Here is a 13,942-nt window from a genome sequence, read left to right on the forward strand (position 1 = left end):
GCAACCGTAGAAGCGGCGCTTGGGACCGCAGAAGCGGTTGCGCAAGAGCGAGAGCTGGACCGTAAGTGCGAAAAGCTTGGGCCAGAAGGTATAAAAGAATTCCTTCACGATTTTTGAGTTGTTCTTCACCATTTCAAGTCGGTTTTGGAGCTTTTGGGAGATTTTGAAGAGGGATTCAAGGGATAACGTCTGGAGGTAAAAAATTTGAACCTAATAATCGATCCTATGGCATTATTTCGTTGATCTGGCTTAAGATTAATGGAAATTAAGGTTTAAAAAGTGGAGATTAGGGCTTGGTATTGGAGACCTTGACTTGGGGATTTGAGGGGCCATTTGTGGTCGGATTTTGGGACTTTTGATATGTATGAACTCGTGGGGAGATAAGGGATCTATTGATGTAAATTTTATCGAATTCTGAGACGTGGGCCCGGGGGTCGAGTTTTGGTTGATTTCGAGATTTATGTTCTAAATTGATTATTTTCGCATGGGCTTCGTTCCCTTAGCATATTTTGACGTCGTGATTCTATTTTGGTTAGATTCGACGTGAGTTGAGGCCGATTCGAGGGACAAAGGCATAGCGGGCTAGAGTTTGGACCGGATCGAGGTGAGTAATGATTGTAAATGTTGTCCTGAGGGTATGAAACCCCGGATTTCACATCGTTGTGCTATATTAAGGTGAGGTACATGCTAGATGACGAGCGTGGGGTCGTGCACCATTAGGGATTATGACTTAGTCCATCCCAAATAACTGTTTTACTGCGTATTTGATTGAAAACTGTATGCTATCATCATGTTTTGGGCTAAATGCCATATTTGGGCCTCGTGCCAACTACTTGGACCCTTGGAGGTTTTTTACTACTATTCCTCACTATTTTAACTTTATACTTGTACTCAGTCATGCAATATTCTACTGTTTTCATAACTCAGCCATGTTTACTCTGTTTTAACACATTAAATGATATTTTGGGCTGAACATCATGTTTTACTGTTGCCCGAGTGACTTATGAGATTCTGACTGAGTAAGGACGAGGCCTGTGTTGTGAGGATACTTTTGGGTCGGGCTGCATACCGCAGCAGTGATATATTGATTTATGATTATGAGGCCGAGGGCCTGAGATTATACGCCACAAGGTGGCTTGATATGAGGCCGAGAGCCTATTGATTATGCCATGAGATGGCTTGATATTGCGCTTGGGCCGTAAGGGACCCCTCCGGGAGTCTATACACCCCCAGTGAGCACGGGTACCTATTGTGATATGAGATATAGCCCGAGGGGCTGGTGTTGTTTTATTGCTATTGCCCGAGAGGCTGATTCTGTTGACATTATGCCCGAGGGGCGGATTTTATGTGTGTATCTTTCTAGCTGCTTTTCATTTACGTGTTTAACTGTTAAAAAGGTGTTTTAAAAAAGCTTATTCTGAACTAAGGTATTTTTATAAGATTTCACTATTTCATTGCCTTTTATTGGTTTTACACTACTTCTTCAAAGCTTGTTGTTGTGCTTTACGTGATTTCTTATTGCTCAGTATTACTCACTAAGTTGGAGTAATCACATTACTCCTTGCACCTTGTGTACAGATTCAGGTATTTCTGAACCCGGTAGCGGGTGCTGATTGCTCTACGGTAGAGTCATCAGAGTTTAGCAAGGTAGCTGTCAGACGTTCGCAACACTACTTTTCTCCCTCTTGTCTTCCTTAGACTGTATTTAGTACATTCTTAGACTCTTGTTGCATTCAGACCTTAGTAGATCCTCGTGACCGGTGACACCCCGATGTTGGGCTGTGTCTATTCCACAAATTGTACCATTTCACTGTTTATTTGGGATTTAATATGTTAAAGACTTAAATTGTGTTATTTTGATTGCTTAAAATGAATTGGATGTTGTGTCGGCTGGCCTTGTCTTCACGAGAGGCGCCATCACGACCGGGTATGGGTTTAGGGTCGTGACATTATTATGCCAAAAGGGGGAAAATAATTGAGGGGGAACAAGATGGGGAATAGATTCAGGAGGAATACAGGAAATGCGAATGTCATTTTGGTAATTAGGGGAACTTGAATTATAAGTTTGTCATCATCAAAAGGGGGGAAATTGATAGGTTATATGTGTATTCCTGTTATGTTTTGATGATATAACAAACTTACTGATAAGAACCAGATAAAGAACCTGATACACAACCTCAAGAACTTAAAGATCACCAAGTCTCCAGTTGGAGATACAGTCAACTCTTCAGGGTCAAAAGAACAGCAAAGGAACCACATAGCTACCAGTTCCCGAGGAGACTGTACAAGTCAACTGCCCCAGCTATAAAGTTATTGTCTGGACACGCTACAGTGTAGAAATAATGCAACAGTCAACTTTATGGCGAATGTACTTTACCTAACTTGCTTACATCATTCAAGTGATGTCACAAATGAGATATTAATATCAAGCAAAGGTAAAACAAATTACTTGTACATTCAAGAACTCATCAAGCATTCTCTCAAGTCTGTGTCAATCTTGCAAGTGATTCTTAAGAGCATCAAGAACGAAGAACAACATAACCAAGGAATAGTTCCATGTATTGAAGTTATTATATGTCTTTAGTTGTGGTGTACCTTTGTTAAACCACTCTACTTGTAATTCCTACTTAGCTTAGTTAGAAGCATTGTGTAGGAAATCTTTATAAATCATAAACCCTTGTGTTTGTGTCTTGGCTAGAGTTAGTCGAGTTATAAAGTCTTTGTAATAGAGTTATTACAAAGTGGCTTGTAATAGAGTGTTACAAGTTAGTGAGGGATTAAGAGGTTAATTCATAGGTTAAAGTCTTTGTAATAGAGTTATTACAAAGTTGCCTGTAATAGAGTGTTACAAGTTTGTGAGGGATTAAGAGGTTAATTCCTAGGTTATAATAGGTTGTAATCTAAAGTTACTCAGTAGTGGAGTTGAAATCCTACAAGGGTAGGTCGTGGTTTTTGATCCCGTGAGCTGGGAGTTTTTCACGTAAGACTCCATTGTGCCATTTACTTACTGTAGTATGCGTGTGTTATGTGGGAACTAACAGAGAACCAGGTTCTCTATAGAGTTTGGTGAACCCTTAAATTCTATCAAGATCTTCCAGCAGTTGATGAAGTCAATAACTAGCTCATCTTTTCCTTGATGAGTTTTTGTAAGTTTGATCATGCTTACAATGAGCCTTGTACTATAGAAACAGTTGAGAAACTCTTGCTCCAACTGATCCCAATTATCGATAAAACCAGGTTCGAGATCTATGTACCAATTGAATGCATTACCTTCGAGAGAACGAACAAATCGTTTGATAATATAATCACCGTACGTTCCAGCATTTTTGCAAGTTTCAACAAAGTGCGCTACATGCTGTTAAATTTCCATTGCCGTCGAATTGTTGCAACTTAGGAGGTTGATAACCAACATGCATCTTTAAGTTATCAATTCTTTGTGTATACGTCTTTGCATATGTGAGATATGATTTGGATGACGACTCAGGCTTATCTTTGATAGCCTCCATGATAAAGTCCTTCAATTTCTCAACGGGAATCAGTCTTTCGACGGAGACTTGGATATCATTGGTTGTCGTTGTTTGCTTTTCGAAAAGTTTAGCATCTTGATCATGCATGCGCTTTGACAAGTCTTCGACTACTTTCGTCAAATTTGTAAGTTGTTCTTCTATGGTAGAAGCTTCAATAACCATTGCTTGCATGATCAACGTAGAGGATGAAGTATGATATATATCATTATTAAGATAAAGCCCAGTGGTCGCACTAATGGAGGCTAGAGTAAATCCAGTGCTCAAGTCATCATCATCGGCTTGCATGAAGAGTTTCTTGGACGTAGATAAACTAAGTTGGGCAAGAACCTTTTCAATCCTTTCGGCGACATCGTTCCCTTTTTGAGTCTTTCTTGTAGAGGATCTTGTTCCTTTTGAAGGATGAATATCCCAAAATAGGGGTTGATACGGACGACACTTGGAGTGCTTGTTGTCCTAAATAGCTTGCTTTGCTCCTTGTAATTGTCTCAAACCTTTCAAAGGTAATATCTAGTATACTTTCCACATCAGCATAGAACTTGGATTTAGCAGCCTTAATGGAAGTTGATCTGGAGTTGATTTTATGTGAAGCCATTTCGATATTCTTGAACTTTGGTGATTGAAAAGTTGAGATGAGAGGTAGATATTGTCCCACTGGGCGTGCCAGAATTTGTAGACAATAAAATTTGTGTCGAGAAATAAAATCAGGACCGAAAAATATTACAACAATCTAGTATTTTATTTCAAATATTTTAGTGTTACAATCTCTATAAATCCTCTGATTCTACTTTTCAACCATAAATAAAAAAGCCTTCAAGCTTAATCTTGAATTTTATTTTATTTTAATCCAAGTGCTTGAGGCCTGATCTTGATCTTGATCTTGATCTTGACGTATTTTTAATCCAAGGGCTTGCATCTTGTTCTTGAATCTTCGTCTTAATCTTTTAATCCTTAGAACACTTGAATGCTTGTAGCTTTTAGAGAAATTTGCAACGTTTGATCCACGAGCTCCCTCTTGCTTCTTGTTATAACTTCTGGTGTCTTTTCTGGGTTATGAAGATCCTTATTTACAGTTGTGGAAAGGAAGAGTTGTGATGAGAACAAACTCTTTCCGACCAATCAGATTGAAGTATGACAAGGCGGCATTTGATTGGCCAGAAAATGTCACTTGCACATGTGGCGCGGTTTTATTGGCCTTTTAAGTTGACTTGGCATGCCTTGTCATTTTGACATGTGGCATGACCCTATTGGCTCTTCCGTTTGACTTGGTGTGCCACTTCACTTGACACGTGACACCAAATTGGGCCTCTAGAAATACATTTTGGGCTTAATAAAGTGGGTTCATCATTCGTACACCAACTAAATGGGCTAGCCTAATGAACTTGGACTTATTTATTAAATTCATGTATATTAGACTTATATAATTAATCCAACTATACTAGCCCAATAAATTTATTTGGATTAGTATATCTAGTTTTACAATATAGTCCAAATTCATTTATGTATTTAATATCTTACAATTTTATATGCCTACAATTATCTCTTCATCAATTACTTGAAAATTCAAAGTAGAACTTAACATTTTTCAAAATAAATGCATAGTTAAAAAGTTATACGGTAAAAAAGATTGAGAATGATCTGAAAATAAATTAATTTTGCTATCTAAACGTAAATTTATGAACCTTTTACAAAAAGACGGAAGTAGAATTTCACACAATATCCTCATTACTACTCGTCAAATTAGGTAATGGGCCAACTAGATTTATCCAGAGATAGGAGAAACGAACGAGAATTATCCAGAAACTTCTGGACATCTGTCTGTCTTCCTTGGGTTAGAGAAATATCGAAGCGGAAAGAAATATCGGGAAACTACTTGACAATCCTCTAAGAACACACCTATAAATACCCATCGGCTCATCCTCCAAGAATCAGTGTAGTTGAAAGCAAATTGAGAAAAGAGTTACTACAAAATTTACTGAAAATGTCATTGATTCCAAGAATGTTCGGCGATCGACGAAGCAGCGTCTTTGATCCATTCTAAATCGACCTATGGGATCCCTTTAGGGAATTGGGCTTTCCAGGTTCCAATTCACGGGAGACTTCTGCATTCGCTCACACACGAATCGATTGGAAGGAAACTCCGGAGGCTCATGTGTTCAAGGCCGATCTCCCTGGGCTTAAGAAGGAGGAAGTGAAAGTCGAGATCGAAGATGATAGGGTTCTTCAAATCAGCGGAGAGAGGAATGTGGAGAAAGAAGATAAGAATGATACTTGGCACCGTGTGGAACGCAGCAGCGGCAAATTCATGAGAAGATTCAAGCTCCCCGAGAATGCGAAAATGGATCAAGTTAAGGCGGCGATGGAGAATGGAGTGCTTACTGTTACTGTTCCGAAAGAAGAGGTGAAGAAGCCAGATGTCAAATCTATTGATATCACTGGTTAGATAGATGCTGAAATATGTAAGAACGCTATGATATGTGTGTTGCGGAAGCCAAATGTATATAGTGTGAATAAGTCACAACTACTATACCAAAAATTATGACAGCTACCAAATAATAAATAAGACAATAAAACAACAATAAAGGGAACACCAGAATTTACGAGGTTCGGCTAATTTTGCCTACTCCTCGGACACAACCAATATTTTATTCCACTCCAAAAATACACGTGATATAATACTAAAGAGAGAAGATACAAATGCCTTAAACAGATGAGAAGGCAAATGAGAGATGTATTTAAATCCTAAACATTAGGCCTTCTTTTATAGGAGGAAAATCCCCCCAAAATTCAAGAGCCCACCGATGTGGGACAAATTTGCCAAACTTCAACAAATCTCCACATTGGCAAAATTCCACATCTTCAATTTTCTCTCAATAACAAATTTTGATTGTGTCTTTATCTTTAATATTCAGTTTTCAACAATGTTGATCAAATCCAAACAATGTTGAAACTTGACCGCAGTCACCACCTTTGTCAGCATATCAGCAGGATTCTCTGTAGTATGAATTTTCTTCACCGTGACTCCACCTTCTTCTATGATTTCTCATACGAAATGATACCGAACATCAATGTGTTTCGTCCTTGCATGATACACTTGGTTCTTCGCTAATTGAATAGCACTTTGACTATCACAAAAAATTGTGATACCTTTTTGTTCAACACCAAGCTCCTTTAGCAATCCTTGAAGCCAAATTGCCTCTTTCACAGCCTCTGTAATAGCCATGTACTCTGCATCTGTTGTAGACAAAGCAACTGTTGACTGCAAAGTAGACTTCCAACTAACTGGTGCCTTTGCAAAAGTAAACACATAACCAGTAGTTGATCTTCGTTTGTCCAGATCACCCGCAAAATCTGAGTCACAATATCCAACTACAGACTGATTGTCTTCCTGCTCAAAAACTAACCCGACATCTACAGTATTATGAATATACTGTAGAATCCACTTCACAGCTTGTCAATGCTCCTTCCCTGGATTGTGCATATATCTGCTAATAACTCCAACAGCTTGTGAAATGTCAGGCCTTGTGCAAACCATTGCATACATCAAGCTACCAACAGCATTTGCGTATGGTACCTTTGACATATACTCTCGTTCAGCTTCATCCATTGGCGATATAGTAGTACTTAGCTTAAAATGGGGAGCAAGTGGAGTACTAACTGGCTTAGTCTTGTCATCTATGCCAAAACGTTGTAGTACTCTCTTCAAATATTCTTTCTGAGATAAACAGAGTTTCTTTGAACGTCTATCTCTAATTATCTCCATGCCAAGAATTTTCTTTGCCTCACCCAGATCCTTCATCTCGAACTCCTTTTTCAGTTGAATCTTCAACTTATCAATTTCTTCCAAATTCTTGGAAGCTATCAACATATCATCAACATATAGGAGAAGATATACAAAGGAACCATCTTTAAGCTTGTGCAAATACACACAATGATCGTATTTGCTTCTCTTGTACCCTTGTCGCAACATAAACTCGTCAAATCGCTTGTACCATTGTCTAGAAGATTGTTTCAATCCGTACAACGATTTTTCAAGTTTGCACACCATATTTTCTTTTCCAGCAACTTTGAATCTTTCTGGCTGAGTCATGTAGATTTCCTCCTCCAAGTTTCCATGTAAAAACGCAGTTTTTACATCCATCTGAACTAGTTCCAAATCCAATTGTGCTACAAAAGCCAACATAATTCTAATGGAGGAATGTTTTACAACTGGAGAAAATACTTCATTGTAATCAATTCCCTCCTTTTGAGCATATCCTTTGGCCACCGATCTTGCTTTGTAGCGAACATCTACTTGGTTAGGAAATCCTTCTTTCTTTGCAAATACCCATTTGCACCCAATTGCTTTCTTTCCCTTCGGGAGATTGGCCAATCTCCATGTATGATTCTGATGAAGGGACTGTATTTCATCATTCATGGCAATCCTCCACTTATCTTCAGCATCTTTATAAGTGGTAGGAACATCATCAGCTACAATTGAGGTTGCACAAGCAACCGTCTCTATGAGACGAACAGGTTTCGTTATTGTTCTTTTTGGCCTGCTGGTTGCTATTGATTCAAGTTGTTGTTGAGGTTCCTGAGTTGGAATCTCCTCTACTGGCTCTCCTTCCAGAGGGTAATCTTCATTTGTTTCCTCCTCTGCTTCTTGTGTAGGAAAAATAAATTTTCCCTCAAACTCCACCTGCTTAGAAGCACCTTTATTTTGTTTGGTATCTTCTGTTACCTTATTTACCATAGATTCATCAAAGGTAACATCCCTGCTGAATATTACTTTCTTTGTCATAGGACACCATAAGCGATATCCTTTGACTCCAGAAGTAATTCCCATAAAAATAGCCTTCTTTGCCCTTGAATCTAATTTTGACTCCGTCACATGATAATATGCAGTTGAGCCAAACACGTGCAAAGAGTTATAATCTACAGCAGGTTTTCCATACCATTTTTCAAATGGTGTCTTGCCATCAATAGCAGCAGATGGTAAGCGATTAATGAGGTGGCATGCATATGTAATTGCCTCAGCCCAAAATTCTTTGCCCAAGCCAGCATTGGACAACATACACCGTACCTTCTCCAGCAAGGTCCGGTTCATACGTTCTGCCACTCCATTCTGTTGTGGTGTATGTCTAACAGTGAAATGTCGGACGATGCCATCATTTTCACAGACCTTATTGAAATGATCATTTTTGTATTCACCTTCATTGTCTGTGCGAATACACTTGATCCTCTTGCCTGTTTGATTCTCCACCATCGTCTTCCATTTGAGAAAAATTCCCAACACTTCATCTTTGTTCTTCATTGTATACACCCATACTCTTCGGGAAAAATCATCAACAAAGGTTACAAAATAGTGCTTCCCACCCAATGAAGGTGTTTTGGAAGGACCCCAAACATCAGAGTGTACATAATCCAAAATGCCTTTAGTATTATGGATCGCTGTACCAAATTTAACCCTTGTCTGTTTCCCTTTGACACAATGCTCACAAAACTCCAAGTTGCAAGTCTTTACTCCTTTTAACAATCCTTGATCTGATAGAGTTTTCAAGGATTTTCCTCCAGCATGTCCCAAGCGCATGTGTCATAGCTTGGTTGTTTCTGCCTCTTTGTCGTCACTGGATGTCACTGTCGCTGTCCCAATAACTGTACTGCCACGATAGCGGTACATATTATTATTCTTTCGATTAGCCTTCATTACCACTAGTGCACCGGAGCATACTCTCATCACTCCATTTTCTGCAATGATTTTGAACCCTTTTGATTCCAGGGCTCCCACAGAGATGAGATTCTTCTTCAAATCCGGTACATATCGAACATCTGTTAATGTTCTGATCATTCCATCATGGTTCCTTAATCGTATTGAACCAATGACATATGAGGTAAGAGGGCTGTTATCCGCTGTGTGGATGACTCCATATTCTCCTTCTTGAAATTCCACAAACCAGTCCTTGTTGGGACACATATGATAGCTACAAGCCGAGTCCATCAACCATATGTCTGATGATGTTGATGACTCTGTTGTAACTAATGAGAAGTCTGAATCATCACAATCAGCTACATTTGAATCCATAATAGCCTTTCCATTGTTATGTTTGGCCTTATTCTTCAACTTCGGACAGTCTTTCTTCCAGTGCCCTTTTTCTCGACAAAAGGCACATTCATCTTTGCTGGGTCTGGATCTTGACTTGGATCTTCCATTCTTTGTCCTCGTTTGATTTTGAGGACGATCCCTCACAAATAGTGCTTCTCCTTCTCCGCCCTTCTGTTTTTCTCGCTTTCTTTGTTCATAGTTGTACAAAGCCGAACAAACTTCTCTAAGAGAAACTTCGTCATTTCCATGGAGTAGAGTAGTTTCAAGGTGCTCATACTCATCAGGAAGTGACGCCAACAACATCAAGGCCAAGTCACCATCATCATAAGTTGTATCCATATTTTGCAAATCTGTGACCAACTTATTGAAACTGGTGATATGTTCATTCATCGTGGTACCAGGAACATAGGTGAAGTGAAACAGTCTCTTCTTCATGTACAATTTATTTTGACTGTTTTTCTTCAAAAATTTATCCTCCAGTGCTTTCCATAATTTACTTGCAGAAGTTTCCTTTGTGTATGGATATTTCTGCCCTCTAGCAAGGTAGGATCGAATGGTACCGCAAGCAACACGGTTGAGAATCTTCCAATCTTCTTCTCCAATAACATCTGGTTTCTTTTCTTCAATGGCCAGATTTAGCCCTTGTTGAAAAAGGACATCTAGAACCTCGTCTTGCCACATCCCAAAATGTCCGGACCCGTCAAAAATTTCTACCGCAAATTTCGCATTTGACATAATTCTTGTCATAAGCGAAGATGCCAATGATGACGTATTGTTGACACTTGATGTAGATTCTTCTTGTTTATTGTCTCCCATATTTGACACAAATATTATTTAATAGCTGACGACACAAATCAAGACTATTTCATTTCTGGTGTGGAAGATCAGACTAAGCTGCAACCACAGAGCATACTTAGACAGAACCTTGACTCAGTTACCAAGATAAATCTTTTCTGATGTGGAAGATCAGACTATACTACAACCAGAGAGCATACTTAGACAGTAACTTGGATCTGATACCAATTGTTGCGGAAGCCAAATGTATATAGTGTGAATAAGTCACAACTACTATACCAAAAATTATGACAGCCACCAAATAATAAATAAGACAATAAAACAACAATAAAGGGAACACCAGAATATACGAGGTTCGGCTAATTTTGCCTACTCCTCGGACACAACCAATATTTTATTCCACTCCAAAAATACAAGTGAAATAATACTAAAGATAGAAGATACAAATGCCTTAAACAGATGAGAAGTCAAATGAAAGGTGTATTTAAATCCTAATACATTAGGCCTTCTTTTATAGGGGAAAAATCCCCCCAAAATTCAAGAGCCCACCGATGTGGGACAAATTTGCCAAACTTCAACAATGTGAGCAAGTATGAAGTCTTTTGTGAATATTTGAAGTTGCTCTGTTTTTGTATCTTGTCTGTAGTTGAGTCTGTTTTTCGCTTAAAGGCGCGTTTGTTGAAATTCTGTGGAAAAGGCAATAGTGTGGTTATAGAATCAAAGTGTTGTATTATCCTTCAATTCTGTTCAATCTCCCATATTTTCCTTGTTCTTCGTCTTCTCAACTCCTTGGGTATGGTTGTACGTAATAAAGTCAAGAACTTTTAGTTTTTCACTCTTGCACTTTTAATTTCGTTGACAGTGTCTAAGTAAAGATCTTTTAACCTATTAAAGAATCCACATTTAAAACCATCACGATCTACTTACCAAATCATAATTATCCTTCTAATGGGAGAATTTGAGAAAAGAATTACGAACGCACAAATGTGGGTAGCCATTGGATTACTTGTTAGGAGTATCGTTCATAATATCCAACAAGCATCAGTCGGTGTACTTAGATTAGTTGAAAACTCAGACTAGTTAAATTAGTTGAAAAATTCTCTCGTTTGAGGGGAAGCAAAACTTCTTGGTAAGTAATCTTTGATTACCTTAATGGACTTTTAAGCTTACGCGAATTTAGATTAATTAAATTGCATATGTACACCGAATTTAGATTAATTAAATCGTGAATTTAGATTAATTGGATCAAATACGGAGGCTTTGGAAAAGGGATCAAGGCTTAATTATATCATGAGGATATAGAGAGGTTTGAAAAGGGGATCAAGGCTTAATTACATCAATGAGGATATAGAGGATGTTGCACAGACTTCCAAATGAGCGGAAAGAGGGGTAACGAAGGAAAGTGAAGTTGCACGAAACAAAATGATTAAACTGACATCAATTTTTTTAGTATCTACATCGGAGATAGATGCACCCGATGAATTCCGTTCTAATGCTCGAAAATAATATACTAAAGCTTTTCGTAGGTTCTCCATTTATTTGTGTCTATTGACATATATATAAATTTTTTGGTCATTTCGTCTTTTAAGTCTCATTTAACATAATAGTAAATGAAAAATTTAAACTCATTTAACATATAATAGTAAAAGAAAAATTAAAGTATTTTTGGACCTGGAAGAGCCCACTAAAATTAAATTAAATTTTATGTCTCATTTAACATATAATATTAAACTCATTTAACATATAACAGTAAATCAAACGCTGGCTATTTTTGAATGACCAGTCCGAAAACTGGTTAGTTCGTGTTATTTTTACTAGAATCAAAGAGCGATCATTTATGTAGGGATGTTAATGGGGCGGGGCGGGTTTGGCAAATTCCACAAAAATTTCAACTGCCCCGCTTCCCCCTGCATAGTTATTTTTTCAGTTTTCAACCTGCCCCGCGCCGCCCAGCCCCGTTTATTTTTTTCTTTAATTTTTTTTTTCTAAAACAAACTAGTTTGACATTTTATTATTTTATAAAATGGAAAGTTTAATAGAATTACATAAACATAACACTGAGAGGTTATTATGCTGATCTTCCAAAATAAATGGGTTACTATCACTTTACTTTCACACATCACCGGTAACTTTCTTTCTTTTCTTTTCTTTTCTTTTTCCCATTGTTAATTTTGAAGCTTTATTTCATTGCAAATCTGGTAGAATGGCTTATATTGGAAAACAATATATTAATTTCTTTTTTCCCTCTTTTGGTAGAGTAATACATTGTTCTTGAAATTATATAAGAGTAAATGTTCTTGAAGTTTAAATGTAGCTCTCAATTTGAAGTTTGTATTTTATTAAGGCACAATAATATTGCTTTTCTTTCAATTCTATTGTGTCCCCCCCCCCCCCCGAATTTTATGTGTTTTGGATTAATTGAGGTTATTTCTTTGAATTTTAATCAATAAGGAATAAAGTTCTAAGGATCTGAGTGGATAATTACCGGACAATAGATGAATGTCTCATTCTCTTTCTTTTTCTTTTCTTTTCTTGTTTTTCTAGCCGTTGGAAACATTGCCGACTCTTTTTTTTTTTACTATACTAAGCAGAAAATTAAAAGTTATTTTCAGAAACTTTATTATAGTGTATGTTTTATTATTTTATAAAATGGAGAGTTTAACAGAATGACATAAACATAAAACTGAGAGTATTATGCTGATCTTCCAAAATAAATGGGTTACTATCATTTCCAATTACTAATACGATATCTTGACTCATGTAATATCATTTTGGTAAGACTTATGCAAATTAGTTAATTATAAATCAAAATAGTATTCATGCTAGTGAAGAAGAATGTGAAATTGTAGTTGAAATAAGTGCTTTGTTTCAAAAAAGATAAAATTCAAAGTTGTCCCGCATTGAACATACATTAAACCCGCAACCCCTTGCATTAAAAATTTTAAAAATTATTTTAAACCGCCCCGTCCCACACCTACATAAGAGTAAATCCACTCCCCCCCCCCCCCGCCCCGCGTCAAACAAAATCCGTCCCGCCCCATTGCCATCCCTACATATCCAATCATGTTTATGGTATTATTTGATCCGCGTACTTTCTACCATGTCCCTCTAATCACTACGTCTCTAAGGAATTTCTACTATATATAAGTGGTTAAGGGCGGACGAACACGACATCTAGCAATGGTACAAATAGTAATAAAATTTGTACGAACAACTATGGATCTTTACCTTATTGTGTAAAATATGTTTCCCTTTATTTATGCACTAGGTTGGTTGCTCTAGATAATGATATCATGGAAGACAATAGTCCGAACATAGGTGCCAACAAAGGCAGCTTGGTTTGTGATATGTCTAGACTTGATGTCTAGTTATTGTAGTATATTATCCTTATTGCTAAAAAAATTATGGACCTTCATGATGCGTGTGTATTAAGCAAACACGTGTACCCCCCTAAACTTGTCGGGAATTATTAGTTTCCTCCCTAAACTATCTCTAGTTCGAATTACCCCCTACACTAGGATAAGTGAATTTAAACCCC

General features: G+C 37.6%; 1 pseudogene; it reads left to right on the forward strand.

Moving 5' to 3' along the window:
* The first annotated feature begins 5,457 nt into the window (after nt 1-5,457).
* LOC107782110 (17.6 kDa class I heat shock protein-like) lies at nt 5,458-5,972 on the forward strand (annotated as a pseudogene).
* The last annotated feature ends 7,970 nt before the right edge of the window (nt 5,973-13,942 follow it).

The sequence above is a fragment of the Nicotiana tabacum genome, chromosome 8 (assembly GCF_000715075.1).
Source record: "Nicotiana tabacum cultivar K326 chromosome 8, ASM71507v2, whole genome shotgun sequence".
Classification (NCBI taxonomy): Eukaryota; Viridiplantae; Streptophyta; class Magnoliopsida; order Solanales; family Solanaceae; genus Nicotiana; species Nicotiana tabacum.